The sequence below is a fragment of the Venturia canescens genome, chromosome 1 (genome assembly GCF_019457755.1).
Source record: "Venturia canescens isolate UGA chromosome 1, ASM1945775v1, whole genome shotgun sequence".
NCBI classification, from domain to species: Eukaryota; Metazoa; Arthropoda; class Insecta; order Hymenoptera; family Ichneumonidae; genus Venturia; species Venturia canescens.
In genome coordinates this window covers 12,648,084-12,661,292 of record NC_057421.1, presented here as the reverse complement: position 1 = coordinate 12,661,292, position 13,209 = coordinate 12,648,084, and the positions used below count along the sequence as shown (strand labels likewise).

Genomic DNA, 13,209 nt, shown 5'->3' with positions numbered 1-13,209 from the left:
GAAACGATGAAGCGGAAATCACAGAGCGTGTTTAAATCTTCTCGACATTAAGTAAAAGCTCATTTTCACACCGATGAGAAACTATCGTAGCAAAAAAATCATGCGGTACATTATTAGTTTCGACGAAGCGCGCGCATATCACTACGACGCATTTCAGTGAAAGTATCGCCATTTGGCGCCGTTGTCTCGTCAAATTCAACGTAAACATGTTAACGCGTGCCCTTTTACAGAAGAAAAATCATAAAGTTTGCGCTAAAAACTCGAAAACGGGCGGTACGGCGCTGCAAAACGACACCACCACAGCGATACTTTATTTCACTTTCATTCTCGTTATCGATCAAAATACGTGAAATTTTTTAGTCATCGAGACGAAAAAAATGTTGAGCGATTTCATGAACGTGTTAAACAAACTTGATAGTTTCAACTTTCTTAATTGCAGCTCACAACGATGAGCAAAAATTTTCGTTCGATAAGTGCCGATCAATAATTGTAACAAATATTATTGAATTTAGAATCAGCGAGTTCATTCGCAGCCGTTCGAAGTTCGATGATAAAAGTCTCGATCGATAAATAAGGGAGCGTTTTTACCGACGGTTTGAGAAGCTGGAAATATAATTCTAAACTAATTTTGGACCAGAATCCGATAAATTTATCTTGAGCGTCGACATCTCTGATGAATTTGGGCTACGAATGACTATTATTACGACTGAACACGAATAGGCGCGCAGAGAACGAAAAATATTATTTATGGCGTAAAGAAATCATTTAAATAAATCGAAAGTTTCACTATAGTAAAGATGCCTCGCTAAAATAAACTTTTTCTAGTCGAAATAAACCTCATATAAATTCAATAAATCTCCTGCGACGTGAATAAACTTTATTTAAGACCAATAAATCAAGTTTCTTCCCTATTCAGAAAGATGCACGAAAAAAAGCGCAGAAATAGAATGTAAGAGATGAGAAACGTGCCTGATCTGAGACAGGAACTAAAATGCTTGTAGGGGATGCGAAAAAGGAAAATAAACAAGCTCGTACAGAGTTCGTACTGGAAGGGGAGTTCACAGCGTGCCCCTTGTACCATTTTAACAGCTGTCTTGCGAGTGTCCTTATCCTCGCCTTCGGTAACCCGGCCCTTCTGATGCCCCGTAAGAGAAATCGAAGTACGATCGTCAACGAAAACGTGCCATGTAAACTCGAAACTTTTTTGATTTAATTCTTTTTCCATTTTCATGAAAAGAAAGCCTTCCAGTTTTTTCGATTGATCGATTCGTGCACGGATTCCCACGGAACGTTTTGCGTACCCGAATCATTTCGAATCAAAATTCGTCTCATTCTAACGTCGACGAGTAAAAAAAATTCATAAATAATTCAATACTTTGGTTCCGTTCTAAAAGTTTAAGTACCATTTGAACTTTACCGTAAAATCGTAACTTTGCGAAAATGATCGAAACGAATGAGAAAAAAATATGGAGCTTTGATAAACCAAAAATTACTGATTCGTGGTTTCTTCATCCACTTTAAAGACTAGATTTTTTGTTCGGTCAGTGCGTTGTTACCCATGAAAGAAAATGCAGCATAGTCTTGTGGCAAGAACGTGGGACTCAATTCGACAGTTCGAGAGGCTTGGGAATCACGTTAACAGATACCTATATAGATCTAGAGGCAGAAGAGATATACAGGAATGATAGAAGCAGGATAAACGTGGGATAATATTTACGCCGGTTGTCGTTGAACAGGACGTTGAGCCGAGGGCTCACATCCGTTTTAACGCAATATTCGCACGCGCGTAAAAGCACAAAATATCCGAGGTCTATCTGTTCCGTCTGGTCGGGTACCCGGAGGGATGTTGCAGTCATTATTTTTGCGTGGTTCTCACCGAACGAGGGAAAAGTCGCTCGTCGTAACGTACCAATGCATTGCTGCTTTTTTACGTGATAAATAATGCAACACTTAGCTCACATTCATCGGTTTTAATATTTCGCTTTTACCAAAGGTCGAAATGGCTCTGAATCTCTTTTTCATCGTCATTCAAATGAACATTCGCAAACATTGATGTTTTCGCTTCACGATAATTTCCAATATTGCGAGGCAAAGTTACTGATGCTCAAATAATCTTTTCATATATTTTTTATCAATTTGTTAATTCGTAAAAGATGAAAAAATGTTAGAGTGTAGCTTAATGACCGTGACGCTATCCGGAGCACGTTTGTGCACTCACAGTATTTTTGGATCCCGTTCTATTACATCGAGGGAGAGGAGCCCCTCGCAAAAAGCTTTTCAAGTAGTCCCTAGAACGTCTTAGGGAAGTGAGATCTCTAGGGCAAGTTAGCACCTTGCGCTCATAAAATTCATCGATAATCCAAGCAGCTGCTTATATATCTGGAGCGGTAGAGAAAATGGGGTGAACTCAAACTTCGCAGCATCAGTTTATTGAACTCAAGCCACCCAGGAAAAGCATGGGCCATTTCTACTGTTAACATACCACGAAAAATATAACGAATTATCTTCGGATGGACAGAAAAATATAATTACTGATTCCTCCAACACTTTTAAGCTTTTGGGATACATAAAAATTGCTTAAAAGCGTTTCCACTCAAAGATCGAATGGTCTCTCCCAAAGAGACGATCGAAATCGTCTAATGAACGATTTTCATAGCCGAACTCGTTTCACCACAAGAACTTTATGAAACTTGGAACATTTTTCAAAATCATTTTCTAATGCAGTCTGCGCGTTCTACGAAATCTACCGAGCTCTCTGTTATATAAAAACTTTTTGGGGGAGCATTCCTGACGACAAACAGCATGGAGGTAATAGTATCTTGGCCAAACTCGTCACACATCATGTCGACAGACAGGCGTTTGGTTACACTCAACAAGGAGGAAATATTACTGCGAGGATGGGGAATAAAGTACGCGAGAACTGAGAAGGTGGAGTTCGTACGAGCACGACTGGTTTTTTCCGAGCTTTTTTCCAGCTCAAAAGAACGAATGCGAGGGGCTTTTTTCATCTCAAACTGGAACGAAAATAATGAAGAGCTAGCAGTTCTCGAAAAGTGCTCGCTCGGGACGTCCCCTATCTTGATTATTCCTGTGCCCCTCTTCGGGGCACGGGCGCGTGCGCGACTCCCATACCCGCGTGCACGTGCTCCGTTTCGTATTGACGAGTGGCACGCGTGTCCCCCTGATTTTAAACACGACGAAAAAGCAGGGGGCAAACACTTCGGCATGACGACACCGGAAGTCGGGCGATGCGCGCCTAATCTCTGCAGCAATAAGCGAGAGCAGTAATTGGAAAATAGATGTTGAAAAATTTTTTAAATTGACGACTCATGAGAAGACACGGAATTTAATGTCGGATCTGTTGTAAACGTTTTTTGGTATCATCAGTAAAATTCACACCGAAAAAAGAAAAATGCAGACCCAACAAAAATCTTGTTGCATCAACAAACCGTAGCGAGCTCAATGGAATTCTCACTACGACGAAAACATCTTTGAACCAACAAATTTAATTTAATCTCTACGTTTCTTCGATCCAACTAAAAATCTCATTGAATTAATAAATTACTTTTCTCAGCGTGTATTTTTCCTGTACTCTAATGAGAAAATAGTAGTGAATAATTATAATTTCTGAAAAATCGGATTCTCCGTAGAGACGCGAGTGAGTTTTCAAAAATTGGTACGTTAGTTGTCCTACATCATGGGTTACCGCGATAAACATCAGAAATTTATCATTTTTAGATGTCTGTGACGTTGAAGAACGCAGAGTAATGTATATGCATTATGTAAATACCGTTTTCGATCGATATTGACTTAATGTAAATGAAATATGACGGAATAGACACGTCACATATAATTTTGCGTTTTTATTGTGAAATTTCAGCGTTGAAAAACGGTTAATGCATGCCAATGGGAAGATTGGCAATTTCGCAAGATACACGAGGGACGCGTAGAGAGGCAAAGCTCGGAACGTGGACTGCATCACGCATGACTCCGGAAACCCTTCGGCCACAGAGAACCTTTCGAGCAATAGAAAAAAAACGCATCGCATATTACTGAAAAGGAATGAAATAATTATACGGTAAATCATGACAGACCTGCGGCTCTTCTGTGTAAGAAGCAAAACGCTCATCTGCACGCATCTAAAAGAATTTGCGATGATGCTGCATCGGAGCAACGGTTGAAAAATTTACAACGCCTGCAGAGACGAGTGGAGTGATTTTCTGGGCTTTCCTTGCGCCTTTTTTCTATCGTGGTATTTTCTTACTTACACCAGTCTTACAATTATCAGGGTACTTTGTTTTTTAACAGTTAATTATCAAATCCTGGGCTGCAGTTTTTGCGAATACATTGAAAAAGTGGAGAGTTTAAAACGGAAAGTACTGATGAACAGAGCTGTGTCCCCATTCGCAAAAACTGCATTACACGTACAGAAAAAGTGTCGAGGACTGGTGGATGCGTATTATAAAAATAGCAGAAAGTAAGACGATGCTCGCGTTCTCCCTTCGAGTGGTTTATGCCACGGTTTTTGCTGTCACGAGCAGCGCAATCTGCAGCAAGGGGGAAAAGTTTTTCAAGTTTTTCAGAATCTAAATGTTCCATCAAAAATTGTCTAGTGTAAGAGTTTTTCAAGGCAGATACTGTGCTGCATGGTAGTCAAAGCAGTTTTTAATTTTACAATTGTTTCAAAGAAAATTGTTCAGAAAGACGTTAGAGTGGATAGATCTGCACAATAATCAACGGATGAATGCAGATTTTCATGATGGCACATTGTCGTTGAGATTTGTCGAAAAATATTTCGTAATTTTTTTTTTTTTAATTGTCTAGTATCTCTCGTCGTTTTATCTCTCCGAGTACTTTTCACGAATTTGATATGAATTTACTCTAACCTTGATCGTTTAATAATTTCAGATACTTGCTTAATGAGATCATGGCCACTATTTAAAAATCTGCAGAAAAATCTGATTTTTTTACACAGCATAGAAAAATGTTCGAAAATTACGGTAAAAAAAATTGAGGGGAGGTTACCGAACATTTAAGCAAGAAAATAAGTATTAAAAATTGGACATCGTAGTGGCAGTAAATGGATCGTGATTTTTCAATCAAATTTAAGGGATCGTAAATGCTGAAAAAAAAAAAATTAAATCATATACGTATTCGTTGAACATTTATCTTGTTAATGGCGTTATAAAAATATCAGATCACCGAAACTTTAAGAATGAAATCATAAATTAACTACGATTATCGCTCACGATGAATCGTTGAATACTAGGTTCGGTACGACATCGGCAACACCGCTCTATCAGCTGTTTATATATATATATGTATATCGACGTATATGTTTAGTTGTGACGTGCTTACATTAGTGTATCGGTACTGTACAGGCGTGTATACTTTCTCGGTATAATTAATAGAAAAATGTTTTTTGTTCATATTTATACAAATATTGTGATAACAAAAATATTTGTAATCACAAATAATGACGTAACCTCAAATTCAAATAAATTGTTGGTTATGTGTATCAAGTCATATGTGAGTGACAAGCTATCAGTTTACCGTTGGCAAGGCCACCAACAACAAAGTTGCCAAATCAAAAAGTTAACTAGTCAAATTTTTACTAATAATGATATTTTTTTATATAATTGATAATTACAACGGACTAATTGATTAGTTATGTTAATTTTTAAATCTATAAATTTTGAGAGAATATAATAGCACCAATCCCTTATCATGACAAAAAATTCAGTTGTTCAACGCTCGTGTGGTGGGCATGATCTCATTAATTCACGAATAAACAAAATTTTACCGAAACAAACTAATACACAGGAAAATTATGTGAAGAATTCGAGAAACAAAACGAGGCACGAGATTTTTTGGAAATCCTGATCGTCGTCGTGACATCACGAAAATTCGCATCTGTTTCTAGACGATTTCCCAAGGCCATGGTTACATTCATATCTTTCAGATTATTAAGGCATGTTGTCTCGAAAATCCATTTTTACTATGTTTAATAACTGCATCAAATCTCATGAGAATATTCCAAAAATTTGGCAGCACTCTATCATTCGGTAGCACTTAATGCATCATCGACTTCTCCGTTCTCTGCTGCTCAGCGACAGCAGAAGGAATCGAACTTTTGAAGATCAGGCTTGCGCACACGAAATCAAGAAAAAGGTGAAAGAACGAAAAGAAATTATGAATCCCCGGCTCGAGGAAGCTCTATTTCCGGTCTGCATCCAGAGCTCTACAAGAGGTGGAGGGTAAGTGAGAGAGCCAGCCAAGGGGAAGATGTTTTTCTCGGAGCAAAGAATTTATCGAGCTGGCTTAGCACGAGTTTCGAGGGCGTCAGCCTCGGATTCAAAATGAAAACAAAAAAGAAACGTGAATGAACTATGTACTCTGTGTAAAAAATGAAAATAAAAAGAGAAAAAAGTAGCGAAAATTCCATTCCAATTCATCGCATTCGTCATTCATGTCGAGATTTTAACTGAAAATATCCGTTTCTTCGACACTGGTTTAACATTCGATTTTCATCGTTTTCATTCTAAATCTCTCTTATCAACCGTTCGAGTCGATATAATCAGCTCATCCCTAACGCCGAATTTCACGAATAGAAAGTCCAAATCTTTGTTTCATCCTCGAAAAATCCAGTTCCACGTAAGCTCGATTCCAAGTAGCTCTATGGATAAACACGTTTGTATTTTTACTAATTAGTTGGTCAACTCAAAGAGTTTTTATAGCCCCGCAAGTGAGGCTAAACAATGGCTTCTCACATCCGAGAGGTCTTTTTATCTTTCGCACGTGCGCTGTGGGCTGAAGAGAGATAAATTTAAAAATTGAGGTCCTCGAACTACGGACAGACCCCCCTTGAACCATATCAGCCCCCACAGTTTCCTGCAAATCTTGAGCACACGGCGCATGATGACAGAAATAGAATTTCGCTTATGTTTCGCTCTCTTTCTCCGCTCGAAATTCTACTTTCTCACTTTCGCTGCGTGCTTTCAAGACCCCCAGCGAAGAAGCTCGTTCCCCAGCCGGAGGAACGCCGAGGGATTCATTTCGCGTTCATCAAATAACCGTAGTTCAAAGAAATATATCTATATATGTTCACGTCTTCGGAAGATTTCAGCCGAAGCTGTAATTCGTATAAGAATAAAAATAACTTTGCTCCTAGACGTTTTCCCCATTTCGTACCGTTCACTGAAACCGTATCGGGGTCAATTTTCATTTTTCTTCATTTGTATGCGAATTGCAAATCACAATGGAAGAAGACATTTCTAAATTACTTTCAAATGCCAAGTTGGATGTTTCGATGTTTGTTAATAAATTCAAATATTTTTCTTACTAGTTTTTAATGTTTCCGAGATTAAGACATTAAAGTACGGATCAATTTAAGCTGCTCGAACGTTCCTGGAACTTTATGTGTCTACAAATTTTGGCTGCGTCGTCAGACGGCTTCGTCAGCGTGTATTCTTAACCGCTTTCACTTCTAAACTGTACAACCCTCCCGCCGAAATGCTCAATTATATTTGAATTTTCTCCAGAGATTTTTCGCAACAATATTTTTGCCACAAAGAAATATTCGGGAGAGAAACTTTTTCCTTAGCGCTGGGATGTCATAAATCAGAAATGAAATCACACCACGAATATGTGGCGAAAATTTGAGTGTTGAAGGACCTTAATTCAAGCTCAGACAAACACGAGATCGCGGGCTTCGATTGATAATATATAATCGTGATCAGCGGTGTTCATCCAATGGGTTGAAAAAAGGAATAATAAAAATTTGTGATCAGGTTTTTTTAAGCAAAGATTCGCGTCAAAATGTTTCACGAAATAATGTTAGAGATTCAGCGAGATTTCACGAACGATAAAGTTCTGGAAAATTCTGGAAAATCTGGAAATTCTTGACTTAGGAGTTGCAGGAATGTCAGCGATGATTCAAGCATTTTAATAGTCAGAGACTCGGATAACGAAGAAGAAGAAGAGGAGGGCGTTGTTGCCTCATCCCCTCGACGAGCCAATTCGAGCTTGCACGCGCGTGGTGTGTGAAAATGGCAAAAATAAAAACGAAAGGCTGAAAGTCCTTACCAGAGTGTAGTCTTGATCGTGAACGTCGTCGTGGCGTTTTGGCCTCGAAATAGCGTCGACGAGAGAGGAGAGATCCTCGTCGCCGTGTCGGGTTCACTTCTCCGACTCTTGGCGCATTCCGAACGACGCGTCTTTCGCGATGCCGACGAGGACGAAGAGGAAGAAGAAGGAGAAAAGCTCACGGAGACATGACAACGTTTTGTCTATCTTGCTTTCACCGATTTCGTTTGAAATTCTTTTTCAATCGACACTTTGAACCACTAACTTTTTGCACTCGAGCGAATTCCTCTCTTGAATTCTCGAGACACAGAAAAATAAAATGAAAAGGGTATTTTTAAGCACGTTCTCCAGGGTGGATTTAAAATAGGTAAGAAACTCGTTCAGTCGTGTAGGCGTAAATCGTGCCGAGAGTTTCCGTTATTTGACAAATTATTTACGTATAATTGAAAAAAGTTATAACAGAAATAATTTCACTTTTCTATCCTCACTTTTGAGCTGCGTAAAAAAATATTTCATTCTTAATAACTGACTAAATTTTTATTAATACTTTTTTCGTAGGATGAGCAGCGATTACGCTCGCTGAATAAATAAATGATTAATAAATATGGCGTATTTTAAATATTTCAAGTCGAACTGAGCTTGCGACTCTTTCGCGTTTTCCAAAGGCTGATTCTACTGGTCCCCGGACTTTGACACGTCGACGTCATTACTTCCGGTCTCTTTCTATTTAAACGCGTTGTTCTTCCTAACCCGATCGTACACGTCGCAGCTTTGATTGCCGGGAGAAACGACGTACTCTCCGACACGAGCTCAAACCGACTGTGCTATGAGCACACGTTGAACTTTCGGTCTTCGTGCTTCGTGGAGGACCGGGGAATATCCTCCTTCCCTCTGCGCCGCGTTGATGGAAAGCTCTCTCCGCTTTATCCGGCTGTTTCCATTTCTCTGTTATACTTTTTCCCCCTCCACTTCACTTAACAAGGAACAACTTTCCCCCCTGCGGTTTGTCACTTTTTATTGCTCCTAAGCGACCAATAATGCTTGGTGGAATCTTCGTCTCAAATTTTTTCCGTGCGAATTTCACCACCGCGGAAACCCATCAAATTGTCGTTTTTCGCCATGTTTTGAGCTCAACATTTCCGGTTCGTTCAAAAATTCAGTGAAACTCTTATTGTTCGAGGAACGGCAAAATGACTTTTCAGATCTCCAGTTAAGTGAAACCAAGTAATTCGTTGAAATTCAAGAACAATGTCCATAAAGGCGCTATAATACGAGTAATTCTCAATTTCATTTGCTTAAAATAGCGCTCAGGATCAATAACAATCCCCCATGAAAATAATTTATATTTAAAATTATATTACAAATGTTATATTTAATTTATGTTACAAAAATATGAATCATGTATTTATTTTACCAATGATTTTGCCAATATCAGTATATTAAACATGCATTGTGTTGTTATTAACAATATGTTTTTTTTATACCAAATATACATTTTTGACAAACATAAGATACATTTTTTTTCAATTTTGAATGAATATTTTTTACATAAAAAGTACTATAATCGATCGAAAATAAGTTTTTTTTTAATATGAAATATCAAGAGACTCGGTAGAGTCTCGGGACAAGAACATTGACAGCCCTGTTTATATCTTTCTGTATTGAAATTACATTATCACAGCACTGAACATATATTTGTCATATGCCATAAATGTATGATTAATGTATGGAAAAATATATGTTTTTTGACGTTTACTACGTCAAAAATGTTTATTGCGTTAACGTTATCTAAAAATCTTAAAAATTATAATATCTATTAATCAAAAATGTACATTTAATATAAAAAAATATATCGTTAATAACAACACCACGATACACGATTAATATAATGAAATCGACGAAATCATCGATAAAATAAATACATGATTCATATATTTGTATGTATGAAAGTTTAAAAAAAACATATTTTTTATACCTGTGGAATGTACTTTTCATACAAAACTACATATTATATTTGAAATATTAATTCTTTTCATTGAGCAAATTCCCCATAAATTGAGTTAGTTATAATAATGATTGCCAAATTTGGCCCTTCGATAACTTTCCATGCATGTAGAAATATATCTCACTCGAAGGATTGTAGTTTACCGAAGAAATTAACGACCCCGTGGTTTGACAGGGGACGGTGAGAATAGGATGTAAAATTGTAGAATGTTTATGTGCACGGGGTGGTAAAACCCACAGCCGGCTGGAGTAATTTAGGGGGTCGAGGGGAGACAGTGGCGAAGATAGGGGGGAGCAGCTCGTCTAGAATCGAGCAGATATTTTCTTGCGGACTCTGACGCTTTTCGACATTCGCCAGAAGCGACAAAGCCATTAGTGTCCCATCCATCAGCAGTATCTCGTTTTCCTTGGTAAAATGTAGGGTGGAAAGAGTGAGGGAATCGTTGCGGGGCGCGTGCCTTGAACTCGAGTTGACAGGGTAAGGTCCGGAGAAGGCGAGTTGACGGGAACGAGAAGAGAGAGAGAGAGAGAGAGACCTGATCATCGCGTTGGCTTCAAATCTACATTTGCAGCCATCGTTTCCGGCAGGTCACTCCTTTCTCAATCTGAATTCTACTTTATTCGCCGGTTATTCTTATACTTCTTAAATATCGTGGAGAAACATATCTCGGAGCTCCGGAAGCTGCGAGTCAGGAAGTAACAAAAAAATCTCATCGTCAGGCCGCTTGACTAATGAGACATTGATGTCTGGTCGTTTAGGAATTCTTTTTTGTGCCGACTCGTTTAAGCGAGTACTAAAAAAATTTTTTATCATCCGATCCGGCTGGTAAAAAATTTTTCAATAGTTCGTTGGATTTAAATAACTGTGGCGGACGATTGTTTCCAAAAGCTGTAAAAATACAAAGCTCCTTGGTCAAACAGCATTTTTATTGTGCTTCTCATTTGGAAGAAGCTTCGACTGCTGAATCCTGATCATTGCTTTCTTGCTTGTCAAAATGTGGAAAATCATGATTCACAGGAATGAAAAATAATGTGTTGAGATACCAAAATTGTAGGGTCTGATATCATTGAGACTTTTGAATCCAGGACATCGACCCCGAGGTGAATGAGTCGACGTGGCCCGGCTGTTTCGCCTCGTCTCTTCAGTCCATATCCGGCGGAACCAAATTTCCCCCTTTTATCATTCTAACGCTTGACTTGATGCTCCTTTTCCTCTTACGTTTCTTCTCGTCCTTTTTTCTTATGTATACCTCCGTAAATAGGTAGACTTTGCACTAAAAATATTTGAGGAAATATCCCGAACACGAAGGGAAGGGGATAAGAGGATTCTCTCTTTAGGAGGGAAAGCTGGAGCTTTCGACTCGTCAAAATTTCTTGTGTTCCTTACGGGCCACAAAATATCGAGCACGAGGCCTCAAAACATGTTGAAAAAAATCATCAATCATCGCTAGTGCTGCAATGTTTTTTTTAACCGGTTAAAACTTTATTTCATGGTCCCACAGGTGGTGTAAAAATCTCAAACGGTAAGAGAAGGGGAGAAAAGAAGGGAAGAAAAACGAGTGAGTGGTGCCCTAAATACCCGATAAGAATGCAAAATAAAATTATATAAAAACCTTACCCATTGAGTGAGAAAGCGAAGTAAAGGGACCTCGTATATTTTGAATTGATATTAAAAAAATAATTTTCGTACAACAATTATTTCCCTCTGTTAGTTCATATTCGTTATTATAACTAAATTAGTTTCCTTGTTAATCTGGCCGATCCATTGTCGTCGCGGTGGATGTCCACTCATTGTTCCTTGCAACACTTATTTTGACATAAAATAACACGAAATCGAAGATTGCGGAGATTGAAACGATCGATTGGATTATCTGAAATATTACGATATTCTATAAAACAAAACTCCTTTGATATCAGTCCCGGAAGTAATTTGATCGATTAATTTCTAAGTTACAATGATAAAAACATCATTCGTTCAAAAAACATTGAAAAGATAAAAATTGGGTTTCACTCGTGAAAATATATAATTGATTTCTTCAATACTGTCTCCAGTATAATGGATGATTCGAAAAAAATAATGTTTTGTGCGTATCGAAGTGATGATTTATTCAACAATCCTCAATTAATATCTTTCATTAATATATTCTATTTAATAATTCATAAAATTTTTAATCACAGTGATAAATAATAGAAATTTACAATACATTTCATTAAATTAAGTGATCGAATACACATCCTCTGCGGCGAGAAATTTCTCATCAATGATTCCAGTGGGTTTCAGACACGTAGGGTCGTCATAGGGGAACTTTGACGAAAAAAAATCATCGCAAATTTGATTAATAAATTTGTCGTTATCGAATAATTTTTGACTAGTAAAATTGTTTGTCTTTTTATGTTTGCTCGTAAAAAAAAAAAAAAAAAAAAAAAAACAATACGAATTTTAGCCATTCGATGAAAAATGGCTGTTGCCATGCGAGGAGCCATGACTCGATTTTTAAGGAATAAGAATATTGCAAGAAACAATGGAGTGACGCTTTCACCACGTTTGCTTAGTCGTCTTTAGTGCGAAGGAGCGATGAATGCTCCTATTTTTTTTATCGTTGAGCATATCTGTCAAATAATTCGATCTTTGAACTATTATCTGTCTAACAAATGTGCATGTTGATGAAGTGTTGTTTGTTCTTGTAAACTGGTCCCCATGCCCCGTTCTTAGTGTCCTTCGACTGCGAATTTTGAGTTTGCTGTTGAGGACGTTGGGTTGTTGAGGATTTGTCCTTTCTGCATTCGAACGTTTTGAGACCATTAATTATTGTCGAGAATCTTAAACGGTGGTCAGGCAACGAACTAATACTCACTTGACGTCCTGGTAAGGACCCTTGACGAGACCGCCGTGATTGCTGCTAACCATTTTGCTATTTTTTTCTTGCAAAATATTTTTTAGTGCTGACGAGCTGTTGATTTATTGAATTTTTTCGAGCTTGGTCCCTCGTTTGAGCGATCCAATTGTGGCCTGCACCGCGATCGACAATGGCTCGGCTTTTTTGTGCTATCGTTAGTTTGGCCCGATCAAGAATTTGAGATTACCGCGATCTCAAAAGCAACGGGAAGATTGAAGGCCTT

The 13,209-nt window shown here is 38.1% G+C and overlaps 1 protein-coding gene and 1 long non-coding RNA gene across 2 annotated transcripts in view; both read right to left on the bottom strand.

The window, feature by feature from the left end:
* The window catches only part of rols (rolling pebbles), a 62,003-nt gene extending 53,808 nt beyond the window's left edge, over window positions 1–8,195 (bottom strand). The window contains exon 1 of the mRNA XM_043434094.1: window positions 8,086–8,195. The gene's annotated coding sequence lies outside the window, so the exon portion shown is untranslated. The remainder of the gene's footprint in view (window positions 1–8,085) is intronic.
* A 3,515-nt stretch (window positions 8,196–11,710) lies between these two features.
* On the bottom strand, window positions 11,711–13,209 carry LOC122418893 (uncharacterized). The gene is made up of 2 exons (XR_006262762.1): window positions 12,945–13,209; window positions 11,711–12,867 (listed from the first exon to the last, which is right to left on the bottom strand). It is a non-coding gene; the product is annotated as an uncharacterized lncRNA (long non-coding RNA).